This window comes from Erythrolamprus reginae, chromosome 2, assembly GCF_031021105.1.
Source record: "Erythrolamprus reginae isolate rEryReg1 chromosome 2, rEryReg1.hap1, whole genome shotgun sequence".
NCBI lineage: Eukaryota > Metazoa > Chordata > Lepidosauria > Squamata > Dipsadidae > Erythrolamprus > Erythrolamprus reginae.
The window spans coordinates 4,991,220-5,006,590 of record NC_091951.1 but is presented as its reverse complement, the minus strand read 5'-3'; the positions used below and the strand labels follow the sequence as shown (position 1 = coordinate 5,006,590).

Sequence of the window (15,371 nt, the reverse complement as noted above, 5' to 3'; positions counted from 1 at the left end):
TGGATGGAGCATTTTTTAATGTGGAAATTGAAAACTTTCAATTTGACATTTTATTGAAAACAATTTCTATACATTATATTTAGCAGTTGATACAGCCTTTCATGCTTCTGAGGTCGCTAAAATGAGGACAAATTACTGGGGACAATAAGCTGACTTTGTACAGGGGTCAGAGGTAACGTCGTAAAGCATTGTGGAGTAGTATATACATCTAAGTGGAATTGCTATTTCTACATAGGTTCTCCAGAGAATGGATCCTCTTATGGTAAGTAAATCCACTGTTATCAGCAAAGGTCTTTCCACACTCCATACATTTATACGGCTTCTCCCGTGTGGATCCTGTGATGGGAAGTAAGTGAACTGCTTCGAGCAAAGGTCTTTCCACACTCCATGCATTTATACGGCTTCTCCCCTGTGTGGATTCTCTTATGGGAAGTAAGTACACTGCTATCAGCAAAGGTCTTTCCACACTCCATGCATTTATATGGCTTTTCCCCTGTGTGGATCCATTTATGGGAAGTAAGTGCACTGCTTCGAGCAAAGGTCTTTCCACACTCCATGCATTTATACGGCTTCTCCCCTGTGTGGATCCTCTTATGGGAAATAAATCCACTCCTATCAGCAAAGGCCTTTCCACACTCCATGCATTTATATGGCTTTTCCCCTGTGTGGATCCATTTATGGGAAGTAAGTGCACTGCTTCGAGCAAAGGTCTTTCCACACTCCAAGCATTTATACGGCTTCTGCCCTGTGTGGATCCAATGATGGGAAATCAATCCAGTCCTATCAGCAAAGGTCTTTCCACACTCCAAGCATTTATACGGCTTCTCCCCAGTGTGGATCCTCTGATGGGAAATAAGATTACTTCTTTGAGCAAAGGTCTTTCCACACTCCATGCATTCATATGGCTTCTCCCCTGTGTGGATCCACTTATGGGAAGTAAGTGCACTACTTTGAAAAAAGGTCTTTCCACACTCCATGCATTTATACGGCTTCTCCCCTGTGTGGATCCTCTTATGGGAATTAAGTGCACTACTTTGAAAAAAGGTCTTTCCACACTCCATGCATTTATACGGCTTCTCCCCTGTGTGGATCCTCTTATGGGAATTAAGTGCACTGCTATGAGCAAAGGTCTTTCCACACTCCAAGCAGTTATACGGCTTCTCCCCTGTGTGGATCCTCTTATGGGAAGTAAGTCCACTGCTATCAGCAAAGGTATTTCCACACTCCATGCATTTATACGGCTTCTCCCCTGTGTGGACCCACTTATGGGAAGTAAGTGCACTGCTATGAGCAAAGGTCTTTCCACACTCCAAGCATTTATACGGCTTCTCCCCCGTGTGGATCCTCTTATGGGAAGTAAGTCCACTGCTATGAGCAAAGGTCTTTCCACACTCCATGCATTTATACGGCTTCTCCCCTGTGTGGATCCTCTTATGGGAAATAAGATGACTTCCTTGAGCAAAGGTCTTTCCACACTCCATGCATTTATACGGCTTCTCCCCTGTGTGGACCCACTTATGAGAAGTAAGGGCACTGCTTCGAGCAAAGGTCTTTCCACACTCCATGCATTTATACGGCTTCTCCCCTGTGTGGATCCTCTTATGGGAAATAAATCCACTCCTATCAGCAAAGGCCTTTCCACACTCCATGCATTTATATGGCTTTTCCCCTGTGTGGATCCATTTATGGGAAGTAAGTGCACTGCTTCGAGCAAAGGTCTTTCCACACTCCAAGCATTTATACGGCTTCTCCCCTGTGTGGACCCTCTTATGGGAAATAAATCCACTCCTATTAGTAAAGGTCTTTCCACACTCCAAGCATTTATATGGCTTCTCCCCTGTGTGAATCCTCTTATGGGAAGTAAGTGCACTGCTTCGAGCAAAGGTCTTTCCACACTCCAAGCATTTATACGGCTTCTCCCCTGTGTGGACCCTCTTATGGGAAATAAATCCACTCCTATTAGTAAAGTTCTTTTCACACTCCAAGCATTTATATGGCTTCTCCCCTGTGTGGATCTTCTTATGGGAAGTAAGTTGATTTCTTCGAGCAAAGTTCTTCCCACATTCCAAGCATTTATATGGCTTCTCCCCTGTGTGGATCCTCTTATGGGAAATAAGATAACTTCCTTGAGCAAAGGTCTTTCCACACTCCAAGCATTTATACGGCTTCTCCCCTGTATGTATCTTCGTATGGGCAATAAGTGCACTGATATAAGCAAAGGTCTTTCCACACTCTATGCATTCATACGGATTCTCCCCTGTGTGGATCCTTTTGTGGATAGTAAGTTTCTCCCTTGTTCTAAAACATTTTCCACATTTCAAACATTTATATGGCTCCCCTTTTGTATCAATCGCTTTTTGAGATGTAAGGTAGTTATTTCCAAGAGAAAGAATGGATGTCCCATTGTGCTTTTGTCCATTGTGTCTTCTTATAGCATCTTCTCCTTTGTTTTGGGTGAAGTAGCTTTCATTTACTTGTATTTTAGCTTTAACTAACTTCACACTTTTCCCAATATATTTTTTCTTCATTTTCTCTTTTCGGGCAAGAATGTTTTGCATCGGAGCATCAGTGGAAGATGAGCTTTCTTGATTCCAATTCTTTGACTGGTTTCTCTCAGGGCTTTCAAATTTCATTCCAATTCCAAACTTCTCCACTCCATCTTTATCATTGATCAGTTGGAACAGTTCACAGGAATCTTGATTCTGCTGCCAGTTATGATCTTCAAAACAAAAGGGAAATGAAAATGAAAATGAAGTTAGAGAAAACCATCAAAATGTAGAAAGTCACGTGAATTTCCTTCTGAATTTGTCCAACATTCCATTGGGTTGTATGTTTGCATAATAATAATAATAATAATAATAATAATAATAATAATAATAATGATAATGATAATGATAATAATTAGTAATAATTTATTAGTTTTGTAGGAAAGATCAAAAGTAACATGAGAAAATATTATTTTACTGAAAGAGTAGTAGATCCTTGGAAGAAACTTCCATCAGATGTGCTTGGTAAATCCTCAGTAACTGAATTTAAACATGCCTGGAATAAACATATATCCATCCTAAGATAAAATACAAAAAGTAGTATAAGGGCAGACTAGATGGATCATGAGGTCTTTTTCTGCCGTCAGTCTTCTATGTTTCTATGACTGCATGCTCACAGTGTTGTGATATAGACATTATGATTTCTATACTCAGGAGTTATGAAAGCTTTGAAAATATTTAGATATCTCTTTCTTTATAATCTATCTATCCATCCATCTATCTATCTGCAAATCTCACTCAGAATCAGTTTTGAATTAAAGAATGGAATAGAAAAACAAAAGGGACCTTGGAGGTCTTCTAGTCCACCCCCCCGATTAGGCAGGAAAGCCTTCCACCACTTCAGTCAAATGGTTATCCTACATTATCTTAAAAACTTCCAGTGTTGGAGCACTCACAAGTTCTGGAGGCAAGCTGTTCCACTGATTAATTGTTTCAACTGTCAGGAAATTTCTCCTTAGTTCTAAGTTGCTTTTCTCCTTGATTAGTTTCCACCCGTGGCTTCTTGTCCTGCCCTCAGGTGCTTTGCAGAATAGTTTGACTCCCTCTTCTTTGTGGCAGCCCCTGAGATATTGGAAAACTGCCATCACTCTGGATGTGGTACAGGAGTCAGTTCGCAGAGAGCGGAGATCTAAATTACTTTAGGGATAGATCACACGAGATTAGTAGTGCAAGATCTCAGGCTACTAATATCATGTGATCTCACACCTTCAGGCATTGAAGAACTTTAAGAACTGAGGACTGCACGAGATCCAGGGCAAAAGTCTTTGAAGATAAAGAGGCCTTCTCTCTCTTGGCCAACATTTTGCCCTGGATCTTGTGCAGGCCTTGGGTAGCCGGGAACAGAGGCCTAGAGCATTATAGTGCGATATCACGTGAGATCAATAGTGCTACATTTTCTACTACTGACATCACATATCTCTCAATACTTTAGGCTTCTTCTTTCTGCAAATGCACCCAAGTAGGCAAAGGAACCGATGGAAAGTTCTGTTCTCACACAGGTTTGGACGTTTGAGACAAATGACAACACACTCCTCTCACATGAACTCCAGAGGACACACAAAAGCACACCTCGTTCTTTTCAGATTCCACAGATAAATTCAAATAGAAATGGAAAAATATAGATGTGAAATGGCACATAAATCATCTAAGCAAAGAGACATTGACTCTTTCCTTCCTTGGAGCACCAGAAGGCCAGATCCTTTCCTTCTCCTTCCCAGGAGACGATGTCTCATAATATTGGTTTTTTAAATAAAAAACTAACTATATTCTGTCTTCTTGAACTCTGATTGGTGTCATACTCTTACCCAGAAAGACCACGTTCCTATGGTTTTCCAGCATGACTTCCGAATGCAGCGCTTTCTGGTCAGGATTCAGCTGAGACCATTCCTCCTCAGAGAAAGACACAGCCACCTCCTCGAAGGACACAGGACTCACCTGAACACGTGGAAAAGAACAGAACGGGAGGATTCACAAGATCTGTTTATCTTCATCATTCATTGAGACAAGAGGATAGAAGGGGAACTCATCACATTTATAGACAAGACCAAATTGACAGGTATAACAAGACTCCAGGATATAAGATCGAGATATAGAAGGATCAACAGATATGGGCCCCATCTGACAAAGCAAAATCAACAGTGAAAAATGTAACCACGTTCATTTAGGAAAGAAAACCCAAATGCATTCGCATAAAAGAGGTGATACCTGGCTTAATAGTAGTAAGTGCAACAGGGATCTTGGAGTCCTAGTGGACAAACACTTAAATATGTGTCAGCAAATAATGTACAGTTGCCACCAAAAATCCCAAAACCCAACAAAATCAGAGGCGGCATTAAGAGGGATAGAATCAAGATGACATGAAGTGTTAGTACCACTTTATAATGCCTTGATAAGACCACACTTGGAATATTGACTCCACTACTGGTTGCCAGATGTAAGAAAGATCTCGAGACTCTAGAAAGAGTGCAGACAAGAGCAACAAAAATTACTACTGGACCAGAGGTCAAAGCATTGCTGTTTTACCGTTGCTGGAATTGAGTATGTCTACTTTCATGAAAAGAAGGACCAGGGAGTGACATGATAGCAGTGTCCCAAGAAACAATGGATGGAAATTTTTGAAGGAGAGAATCAACCCACAAGTAAAGGGAAATTTCCTGATGGGGAGAACAATTAATCAGTGGAATGACTTGCCTCCAGAAATTGTGGTTGCTCCAAAAGTGGAGGTGTTTATGAAGGAATTGGACAGCCATTTATCTGAAATGTTATAGGGCTTCCTGTCTGAGCAGGGGGTTGGACCAGAAGACCTCCAAGATCCCTACCAACTGTTACTCTGTTTCATTGTTCCCAAATTACGAAAAGCAAAGATATGCAGCAAATTAAATGGTTGTGCATCACAGAAATCCTAGGTTTAGGTGAGAGAATGGGCAAATATGAAACTTGCAAATTCAAGAAGGCGATTTACAACAAACACAAGACAAACATGAAAGACAAGGGCCAATTAGAAGGACAAAAGCTGAAGCAAGAAAATAAAAGCGACAAAAACCCACACATTTTATCACAAGAAAATGATATCCCCATATTCTCAAGTAATATTAATGGGTTGAACTCAGACAGAAAAAGAAAAAAGATTTTCCACAAACTTCTAAATCACAACTGGTCTTGACGAACTCTTTACTTCCTCAGCATCAGTTTAAAAAAGAGGAATTGCCATATATGTTAAAACCCAATACAGACCAAAACGTATCTATGAAGACACCGACGGTCAAATATTAATGGTGCAGATTATTAGAAACGAACAACTAACAATAATAGGAATCTACGCACCTACCATCAACCAATCGATATTTTTCTCACAACTACACAAAAAAATAATGGAAAGGAATTTAACAAATTTCATTATTATAGGCGACTTTAATGCGATAAAAAATAAAAACAAAGGCCACAATAATAAACAGCAACGACTAAGGAAAACTCTCCCAACTACATTCGAAGACTTAACATATGAATTTGCACTTAAAGACATATGGAGAACACACCACCCAGAGAAATCACAATACACCTTTTATTCACATCCACAGAAATCATGGTCACCTATCGATATGGCTTGGTCTAATTCTTATATCATTAATCAAATAAAAGAAATATGGATTTTACCTGGTTCTTGGGCCGACCACAACCCCATACTACTAACTGTTAACAACCAGAATAACATAATACGCCAAAGGTGGACTATGAACCAATCCACCATAAATGAAAAACAATTTAAAACCCACCTAGAAAATGAACTACCAACCTTTATAAAGACCAATAATGAAGGAGATACATCTCTTCAGATAATTTGGGATACAATGAAAGCCTATATACGTGGAATATATATTTCTTACTCAGCCTATAACAATAAACAAAGAAAACAGAAGCTCAACAATCTTAACACAAAACTCCAAGATGCAGAAACAATTCTCCAACAGCATCCGGATGACATAACAACCCTTATTAAAATAAAATCTATAAAACATGAAATAAACCTAGAAACCCAACAACAACTTACTGCTAAAATTAAAAGATTAAAACAAATAAATTTTGAATCCGCAAACAAACCCGGCCGCTGGCTGGCTTTTAAACTGGCACAACAAAAGGCGGAAAAAACAATAGAATCCCTTTACAATAATCTAGGTTCCTTGAAAACAAACACAGAGGAAACGAAAACCATAATAAAACACTTCTATCAGGAACTATATAATTCAGATACAACAGAGAACTCTGCAATTAGGGAATATCTACTTCAAAATGAAACATTAGAGCTAACAGACAAAGAAAGCACCAAATTAAATAAGACTATTACCCTCACAGAAATCAAATTGGCCATTGCAAAACAACACAACAACAAAACCCCAGGACCTGATGGAATCCCCTCGGAATTTTATAAACACCACCAGGACTTATTAGAACCCCTTATGTTAAAAGTATACAAAGAAGCCTTACTTCAAGGCAACCTTCCCAAAACATGGTCCGAAGCTTACATCACTAGCATTCCGAAAGAAAATAAAGATAAAAAATACCTAGAAAATTACCGAACAATCTCTTTACTAAATACAGACTATAAAATATTTTCGACAATACAGTGATCCCCCGGGTATTGCGACCCCGGGTATTGCGAAATGGCTATACTGTATTGCGATTTTGCAACCCGGAAGTAACAACACCATCTGCGCATGCGTGCCCTTTTTTTCTATGGGCACGCATGCGTAGATGGCGCCGGGGAGATCAGCTGCTGGGCGGCTCGCCCGCTCTTCCCTCGCCCACGCCGTTCGCTGTGGCCGCTTCCCAGCTGAGCTGGGCAGCGGCCACAGCGAACGGCTTGTCCGCAAGCCCCCGAGCGCAGCCGGCCTGGGGGGCTTGGGGGCTTGCCCCCGAGCCCCCCAGGCCGGCTGCGAAGTTTTAAAACACCCCCGCCGCTTCGCAGCTGTCTCCTGAAGTCGAACGCTAACTTCCGCGTTCGACTTCAGGAGACAGCTGCGAATCGGCGGGGGTGTTTTAAAACTTCGCAGCCGGCCTGGGGGGCTCGGGGGCAAGCCCCCGAGCCCCCCAGGCCGGCTGCGAAGTTTTAAAACACCCGCGCCTGTCTCCTGAAGTCGAACGCGGAAGTTAGCGTTCGACTTCAGGAGACAGCTGCGAAGCGGCAGGGGTGTTTTAAAACTTTGCAGCCGGCATGGGCGGCTTCCTAGCAGCCCCCCAAACCCGGGTTGGGGGTCCGGGGGGGTGCTGGCAAGCCGCCCATGCCGGCGGCGACGTTTTAAAACGAACCCCAATCTTCGGCTCCTCGCTAGCGCTGCGGGAGTAAAAACACCATCTGGGCATGCGCAGATGGTGTTTTTACTTCCGCAGCGCTACTTCGCGAAAACCCGCTCGTTGCGGGGGGTCCTGGAACTGAACCCTCGCAACGAGCGGGGGATCACTGTAATTGCAGAACGTTTTTAAAAGATTCTAAATAATATTATTCAGTCAGACCAGAAGGGATTTCTACCGGCAAGGAATATTAGTAATAACACTCGGACCATACTTAACACCGTAGAATATTACAATAAAAACCCCGACAAACCAATGGCCCTTATATTTATAGATCTAAAAAAGGCTTTTGATTCTTTATATTGGGAATCTTTAATAGCACAAATAGAACATATGGAATTTGGCAATAATTTCCTTAATTTAATTAAATCCATTTATTCACACCAATCAGCTAAAATACTCTTCAACAAATCTATTACAGAAGAAATAACAGTAATGAGAGGTGTACGTCAGGGATGTCCTCTGGCACCTCTAATATGCATACTTGCCATGGCAACATTACTAAAAAATATAAGAAATAATAGACAAATACACGGAATCGAAATAAAAAAAGAACACTTCAAACTTCAAGCCTTTGCAGACGACATGGTATTCATAATTCAAGATCCACTCGAATCAGCTCATATCTTATTGGACAAACTTCACAGATTTGGGGAAATAACTGGTCTCAAAATTAATGTAGATAAAACCAAAATTATAATCAAAAACATGACAGAAAAACAAAATTCCCTACTAGAACAAGCTCTTAATCTAAAAATTGTGGAAAAAATTAAATACCTGGGCATCTTAATTTCAGCAAATAACGACACCATAAAAAAAAAGACAATTATGACAAATTTATACAAGACAAATAAAAAGATCTAGCTAGATAGACAAACCTAAAATTATCTTTAATGGGCAAGATTGCCGCAATTAAATCAAATATCCTTCCTAGATATTTATATTTATTTCAAGTAGCCCCCACTAAACTAAACCAATCATTCTTTGAACAACTCCATAAACTAATTCGAAAATTCATTTGGACAAAAAAGAAGGCTAAAATAAAACTAAAAAACCTCCAAGACCATAGGTCTAGAGGTGGTTTTGGCCTACCCAATTTCTATCTATACTATCAAGCCACGATTATGACCAAAATCAAAGATTGGATAACTCTCCAAAATACAAGAGTGCTCACATTGGAAGGATTTCACATACAGTCAGGATGGCATCCATTTTTAAAGATGGAACCAAACAAAATACCAAAACACTTTAAAAATCACTATATAAGAAATACTCTAATATCAATATGGCACCAAATTTAAAAAAAAATACTACTTAGCAATTCCGAAATGGCTATCCCCAAATGAATTTTATACCTATTCGACTGCCTTTTCCACTCCAAAAATAATAACCTACTCTAACCTACTTGATTCCAACGACAACATCTTAACTAGACAACAGATACAAGAAAATGGAATACACATAAATTGGTTCACATACACTCAGATAAACGCTAAATACAAATACCGTAAAAACACTTTTGGGTTTCAAAATACCAACCCCCTTGATTTAATAATATTTGGACCCAACATAAAAATAATTTCCAAACTCTACACCTACCTACTAAAACAAGACACCATAGAAGAAATAGTCAAAGGATGTATGATAGCATGGACACAAAACTTTGGATATACAGTAATATCTCGTCTTACAAACCTAATTGGTTCCGGAAGTAGGTTCGTAAGGCGAAAAGTTCGTAAGACGAAACATTGTTTCCCATAGGACACAATGTAAAAGCGATTAATCCATGCAAAAAGAAAAAAAAATCGCAAAATGATGCTCCTCCAGGCGCCGCCGCCTGGCTGTCACCTTTTAAAACAGCCGGGGGGCTTCTCGGCGTTCCCCCGAACCCGAAATTTTCGGGTTCGGGAGGCCGCCAAGAAGCGCCGCTGCCCAGCTGTCACCTTCTGAAACAGCTAGGGGGCTTCTCGGTATTCTCCCGAACGCCGAACCCAGAAGATCGGGTTCGGGTTCCGGAGGCCACCGAGAAGCTCTACCGCCCGGCTGTCACCTTTTGAAACAGACGGGGGGGCTTCTAGGCGTTCTCCTGAACGCCGAACCTGGACGTTCGAGTTCGTGTTCCGGAGGCCACCGAGAAGCACCCAGCTGTTTGAGAAGGTTACAGCCGGGCGGCGGTGCTCGGCGGAGCGCCGTTTTTACGATCAGCGGCGGCGTTTTCGGCCAATCTGGAGGCTAGAAAGGAGGTGGGGAATCCCAATAGGGAATTCCATGGGCGGAGCTTTGATGTCACGAAGACGTCCAACCAGTCAGATGTCTTCGGGACATCAAAGCTGCGTCCATGGAATTCCCCATTGGGATTCCCCACCTGCTTTCTAGCCTCCACATTGGCCGAAAACGCTGCCGCAGATCGCAAAAACAGTGCTCCGCCGAGCGCCGCCGCCCGGCTGTAACCTTCTGAAACAGCCGGGCACTTCTCGTTGACCTCCAGAACCCGAACCTGAACTTCTGGGTTCGGCGTTCAGGAGAACGCCGAGAAGCCTCCTGGCTGTTTTAAAAGGTGACAGCCGGGCGGCGGCGCCCCGAGGAGTGCCATTTTGCAATCTACGGTGGGTTCGTAAGCCGAAAAAAGTTCGTAAGAAGAGGCAAAAAGTTTCGGAACCCTGGGTTCGTATCACGAGGGGTTCGTATCACGAGGTACCACTGTACAATAAACCTTACAGAATGGGAAAAAATATTCACAATTAATTATAAACTGACACCTGCGATATCCTACAAAGAAAACCTAAACAAAATTATTTACAGATGGCATCTTCCACAAGCCAGACTGTCAAAAATGTACCCAAATATATCACCCCTATGTTGGAAGTGCAAAAAGAAACAAGGAACCTATTATCACCTGTACATATGCCAAAAAAATGTGGACAGAAATTAAAAGAATAATAGACCAAGTCATATCGATAAAGATTACAACCAAACCCAAACTGTTTCTCCTAGGTGTCCTCAGACAGAAAGCTACCAAAGAAGACAGATATCTTATCGTACAAATATTGACTGCCGCCAGACTAACATACGCCCAACAACGGAAAGAAAAAAACATCCCAACAACTTTAACTAATATTAGCAAAATCATGGAATGTGCTGAACTATCCAAAATGACAATGGAAATACAAAATAGGAATGAATCCGAGTTCTACAAGGCCTGGCAGAAGTGGTAGAGATGGCTATCCAGCACTAATCACAATAAAACAGAAACCAACTGAAAACTCCTTACTCTGCACCAAAGGAAACATAGACCAAATACATAGATGTTCTGTCTGAGTTCAATTCCTCTGATACCTATCTATAAATTACTAACAATGTAACATACAACTATCCTCAATATACACACCCACAGTCAGCACCTTCAGTGCCTTTCACTAAAGTAATCCCACTTCTGGATCAACTGATCTATTGCCCTCTCTGTCTTTGATTGATCTAGTAGTCTGACCCATTGACTGAAAGGAAGAAAACAGAGAGAAAATTCCATGGGAAAATAATTTCTCAGCTTTTGCAAGGCGGGAATGTTTGATCTCCTAATCAAGGCGCAAATCAGAGGACTGGAAATTATTTTGTATTTGTTTTGTATATATTTATTCTTATTTCTTGAAGGACTTTTTAAAAATTGCTTCTTTTAAACTCAAAGTTGGAAGAATACCTAGCAGAACAAGATAACCAGAGGAAGCTATGCTGGCTAAAAGGAACTTGAACCTGCTGTTCTTCTCTCCATGTTGTGGAAAAAGACAAAAATAATCTCGACCAAACAAGGGGGGGAAATATAAGGAGAGAGCACTCTGCATACCCGCTTCACTTCCTGAAAGGAGAATAGAAATCTAATAGCTTTTCCCTTTCTTACTTGATTTGGAGGTTCAACCGTTGTTTGATCACCGTCATAATAACCAGAAAAATTGATTCTTTGTCTCTCTGTAACGAATAATTTCAAAATGCATAATTAACAAAATAGGAGGAGAAGAGAGAGAGGTAGGACAGATGGGTAATTGGAGCATCTTCCATTACCTTCTGTGGTGTCCTGACGTGGATCTTCCGAAGGGATCCTCCAGGAAATTGGTTCCTGAAGGGGATTTGATGGATTCCTCTTTCCCTCAGGATCTCTCATCTCCACAGTGCAGCACTTCAAATAAGAGGAAGGAAAAAATTAGCAGAATTAATGTACATCACACAACACAAAGCTGATTCCCAGATTCACAACACAACATCAAAGCCCCCAATATCCATCTTTGAGATTGAGAGAGAAAATGGAACAAAGTCCTACAAAAATTGGAGAATGCCACATGTGATGAACACCAGAGAAGTTTGGGAAGGAGGGGTGAAGAATTCAACCACATTCTCTACTGTTTTCTGAGCTCCCTAAAGTGTCTCACCTGCTCCTTCTGCTCCTCTGCCTGGCTCAGGAGGAGGCCTTCCACCAGGGCCACCGCCTGGGAGCTGGTCTCTGCTCCACACTCCCGCACCCAGCCCTCCATCTCTGGGGGCAGAAGGGACAAGAGCCGCTCCATAACCACCAGGTCCAGCATCTGGGCTTTGGTGTGTTTCTCTGGTCTCAGCCATTGCCTGCAAAAGTCATGGAGTCGACTGCAAAGTCCTCGGGGACCCTCAGCCTCCCATGATTGGATGGCGTTCCAGGGCTGAACTTCTGAAGGAAGGATGGATTCTTCCTCCACGATCTTCTGCGCGGGTTTTGTCCAGAGCTTCCCCCCCTTCCCAGGCTGAGCGGCTGCAGGGCCCTTTCCCCTTCCCCCCTTTGCAACAGGTGGGGTCTCCATCCTTTCTCTGTCCTGCAGAGCAACTCCAAAGGGGTCCAAGGACTCTTGTGGATCTCCAGACGCCTTTTCCTTCACGGGACCATTTCTGGGAACACAGGACGGATCCCTCCAGGTGATTCCGCTCTTTTTTTCTTCCCCCAGGAGAAAATGTGGCCTTGCAAAGACCACAAATGGCTTCCGGTTTCTGTCTCTGAGATGGAAGGAAAAACAAAGGCCCAGAATGAGAATGTAGAATTCAGCCCCTGAGCGACCTTCACCCAACCTGCCCGGAGCCCCAAGAGGCTCATCCCGGCGCAGGGCCCAGGTCCCCCGAGCAGGGCCGGGAAGGAGGCAGCTGCAGAGGCCGCCCCGCTTCTCTCCCCCTCCGGAGACAGGATCGGGCCCTCGGGGAGCCTGGGGCGAATCCCGCCTCCTCCCCTCCCCCCGCTTCTTCCGCTTCCCCTGCAGGGAGAGGGCGGCATGGGAACATGGGGACCGGGAAGGCCCCCCCTCACCTGGAACACGTCTGGAGGTTTTCCGGCCGGGCTCTAGGTCTCACGCGGCACCACGGTTGAAGGAGAGCGAGTGGGGCGTCCTAGAGTGGCAAGGCTCAGTGATGTCACTTCCTTCTCAGCCTCCTCTGCAAAAAACCCCGTGACGTTCGCCCTCCGGTGGGCCAATGGGGAGTTTCTTTCCCTTTGCAGACATCGCCCCCTGGTGGATTTGGGGAAAAGTGCCAGGATGGGAGGAATGGCGGGAAAGAGACGCGCCTGACAATTCAATCTCAGCTCTGTTTCTTTTGAAGACTTTCAATGTGAAGAGAGTGAATTTAATGGCTGGAGAAGGAAAGTGCACAAAGGTCCCAAACATCCCTTTGTGGCTGAGGGAGGGCGGGCTCCTGCCTGAGGGGATCTGCGCTGTGATTGGTTGCTGGGGGTGGGAAGGGGGCGTGGCCCTTTCCCCCGCCTTTTTCCTCTGGGCGCTGTTTGAGATTTACCTCAGGAGGCTCCCGACTGTCTTCTCTGCTGCGAACGTTCTTTTATCTTGATATAAAAGGGCAGATTTTTCTCAGTGTCTCCCTCTTCCTTTGGACAGCAGCCGCGCGTTTCCTCCACATGGACCTTTTTTCCTTCTTTCCTGCGGGGAGGAAGGATAAACTCCCTGGAATCGAGGCCAAGAGACTGGGAGCAGGGGGCCCAGTGGGAGCCCGAGAGATGGGGGCACAGGAGGTTTTGTCTCCCCCTCTGCCCATAAAGGGTACCATACAAGGAGGGAAGGCAGCACCCTGGAAGTGGAGCCTGGCTTAGGGGACGGGTCTCTCCAGAGAGGAACTGGGGTTCTTGGACCATGGTCCACAACACCCATGTGGGGGCTTTTGGCAGGGGACGAGCTGCCCCACACGAGGACCCAGAAGGTCAGCTGTGAGAACCGACCACCTCTCCTCATCCAAAGGGCTTGAAAGTGAAGCCGAAGTGAGAGGGAGACGAAGGGGAATCAACCCCATTGGAAGAAAAAAGTGCACAAAACAGCAGATGTAGAGACCAAATATGGGGTCAGTCAAAGGGGACTCTGATGCACCAATACAAGGAATAAACTGGGTGAATCCCGGAGAAAATCTGTGGAGGGAGCTGCAGGTTCGAGGTGCCAAAGGTCAGCCGAGAAACCTTCATGACTTCCAGAGGACTCATCATTTCTTTCTCAGGGGGTAAAATACTCTCCCCCTCCCCCACTGTATGTAAAGAGGTTACAACAAATGCACAACATGCTGGTGTGAACAAATATACTTCTAATGTTTCTGCTTATATTCAAAATATGAAGGTTAGGGTCTGTCTGTCTGTCCGTCCATCCATCCATCCATCCATCCATCTATCTATCCTCTCACTGTCTCTCCCTCCTAAACTCTCTCAAATGTGTATAGCCCTCCAACTGACAACAAGTGACTCTGGGTCGCAATCAGCAAAGCTAAAAATGGATATTTACATGAAAGTATTAGAAAAACATTCAAAACAATTTTTAAAAACTTTTAAAAGAAGGAATATTAGGCAAAGAGTCACTTTTTTCAGTGCCATTGAAACTTCAAGCAGTCGTTTCAGGAACCATTATAAGTCAAGGACTCTTTCCAGTGGTTCACAGGACAAAGGGGCTGCCCCACCTGGAGACTCAGCCATGGGGTGGAGGAGAAGAGTCCCTGAGCTGCCCTGATGAAGAATGGAGGCTTGTTGTCTGCTGCATCCTGGCCAGTTCCTCAGTTCCGCTTCGGAGGAGCCCAACGCTTCAGGCTGGGGAAGTGAAGCCCAAGTGCCTCTTCAGCTGTTGTGGGTTGCAGAAAGAAGAGCTGCTCTCTGTGTGTGTGTGTGTGTGTGTGTGTGTGTGTGTGTGTGTGTGTGTGTGAGTGTTAGTGGGTGTGTGTAGTGTGGGTGTCAGGAAGAACAGAGAGAAAATCAAAATCTTGCAGGGGGAAAGCCAGGAAATCCCTCCGGAGATTCCCCCCTGAAGAGGGGGAGGGCCTGGGGAGAGGATCCGGCTGGGTGAGGAGGGATTTCCGCAGATCCTCTCCGCCTCCTCCTGCCCGGACTGCCAGCGGAGGGTTTTATTTATTCATTCATTCATTTGTCCAATACACAGATACATAGGAAGGAAAATAGACATGTAGTAATACATATACAGTATAAGGGTAAAG

At 43.8% G+C, this 15,371-nt stretch overlaps 1 pseudogene; it reads right to left on the bottom strand.

Annotated features, from left to right (window-relative positions):
• On the bottom strand, positions 1 to 13,254 carry LOC139162878 (zinc finger protein 107-like; annotated as a pseudogene).
• Between the last annotated feature and the right edge of the window lie 2,117 nt (positions 13,255 to 15,371).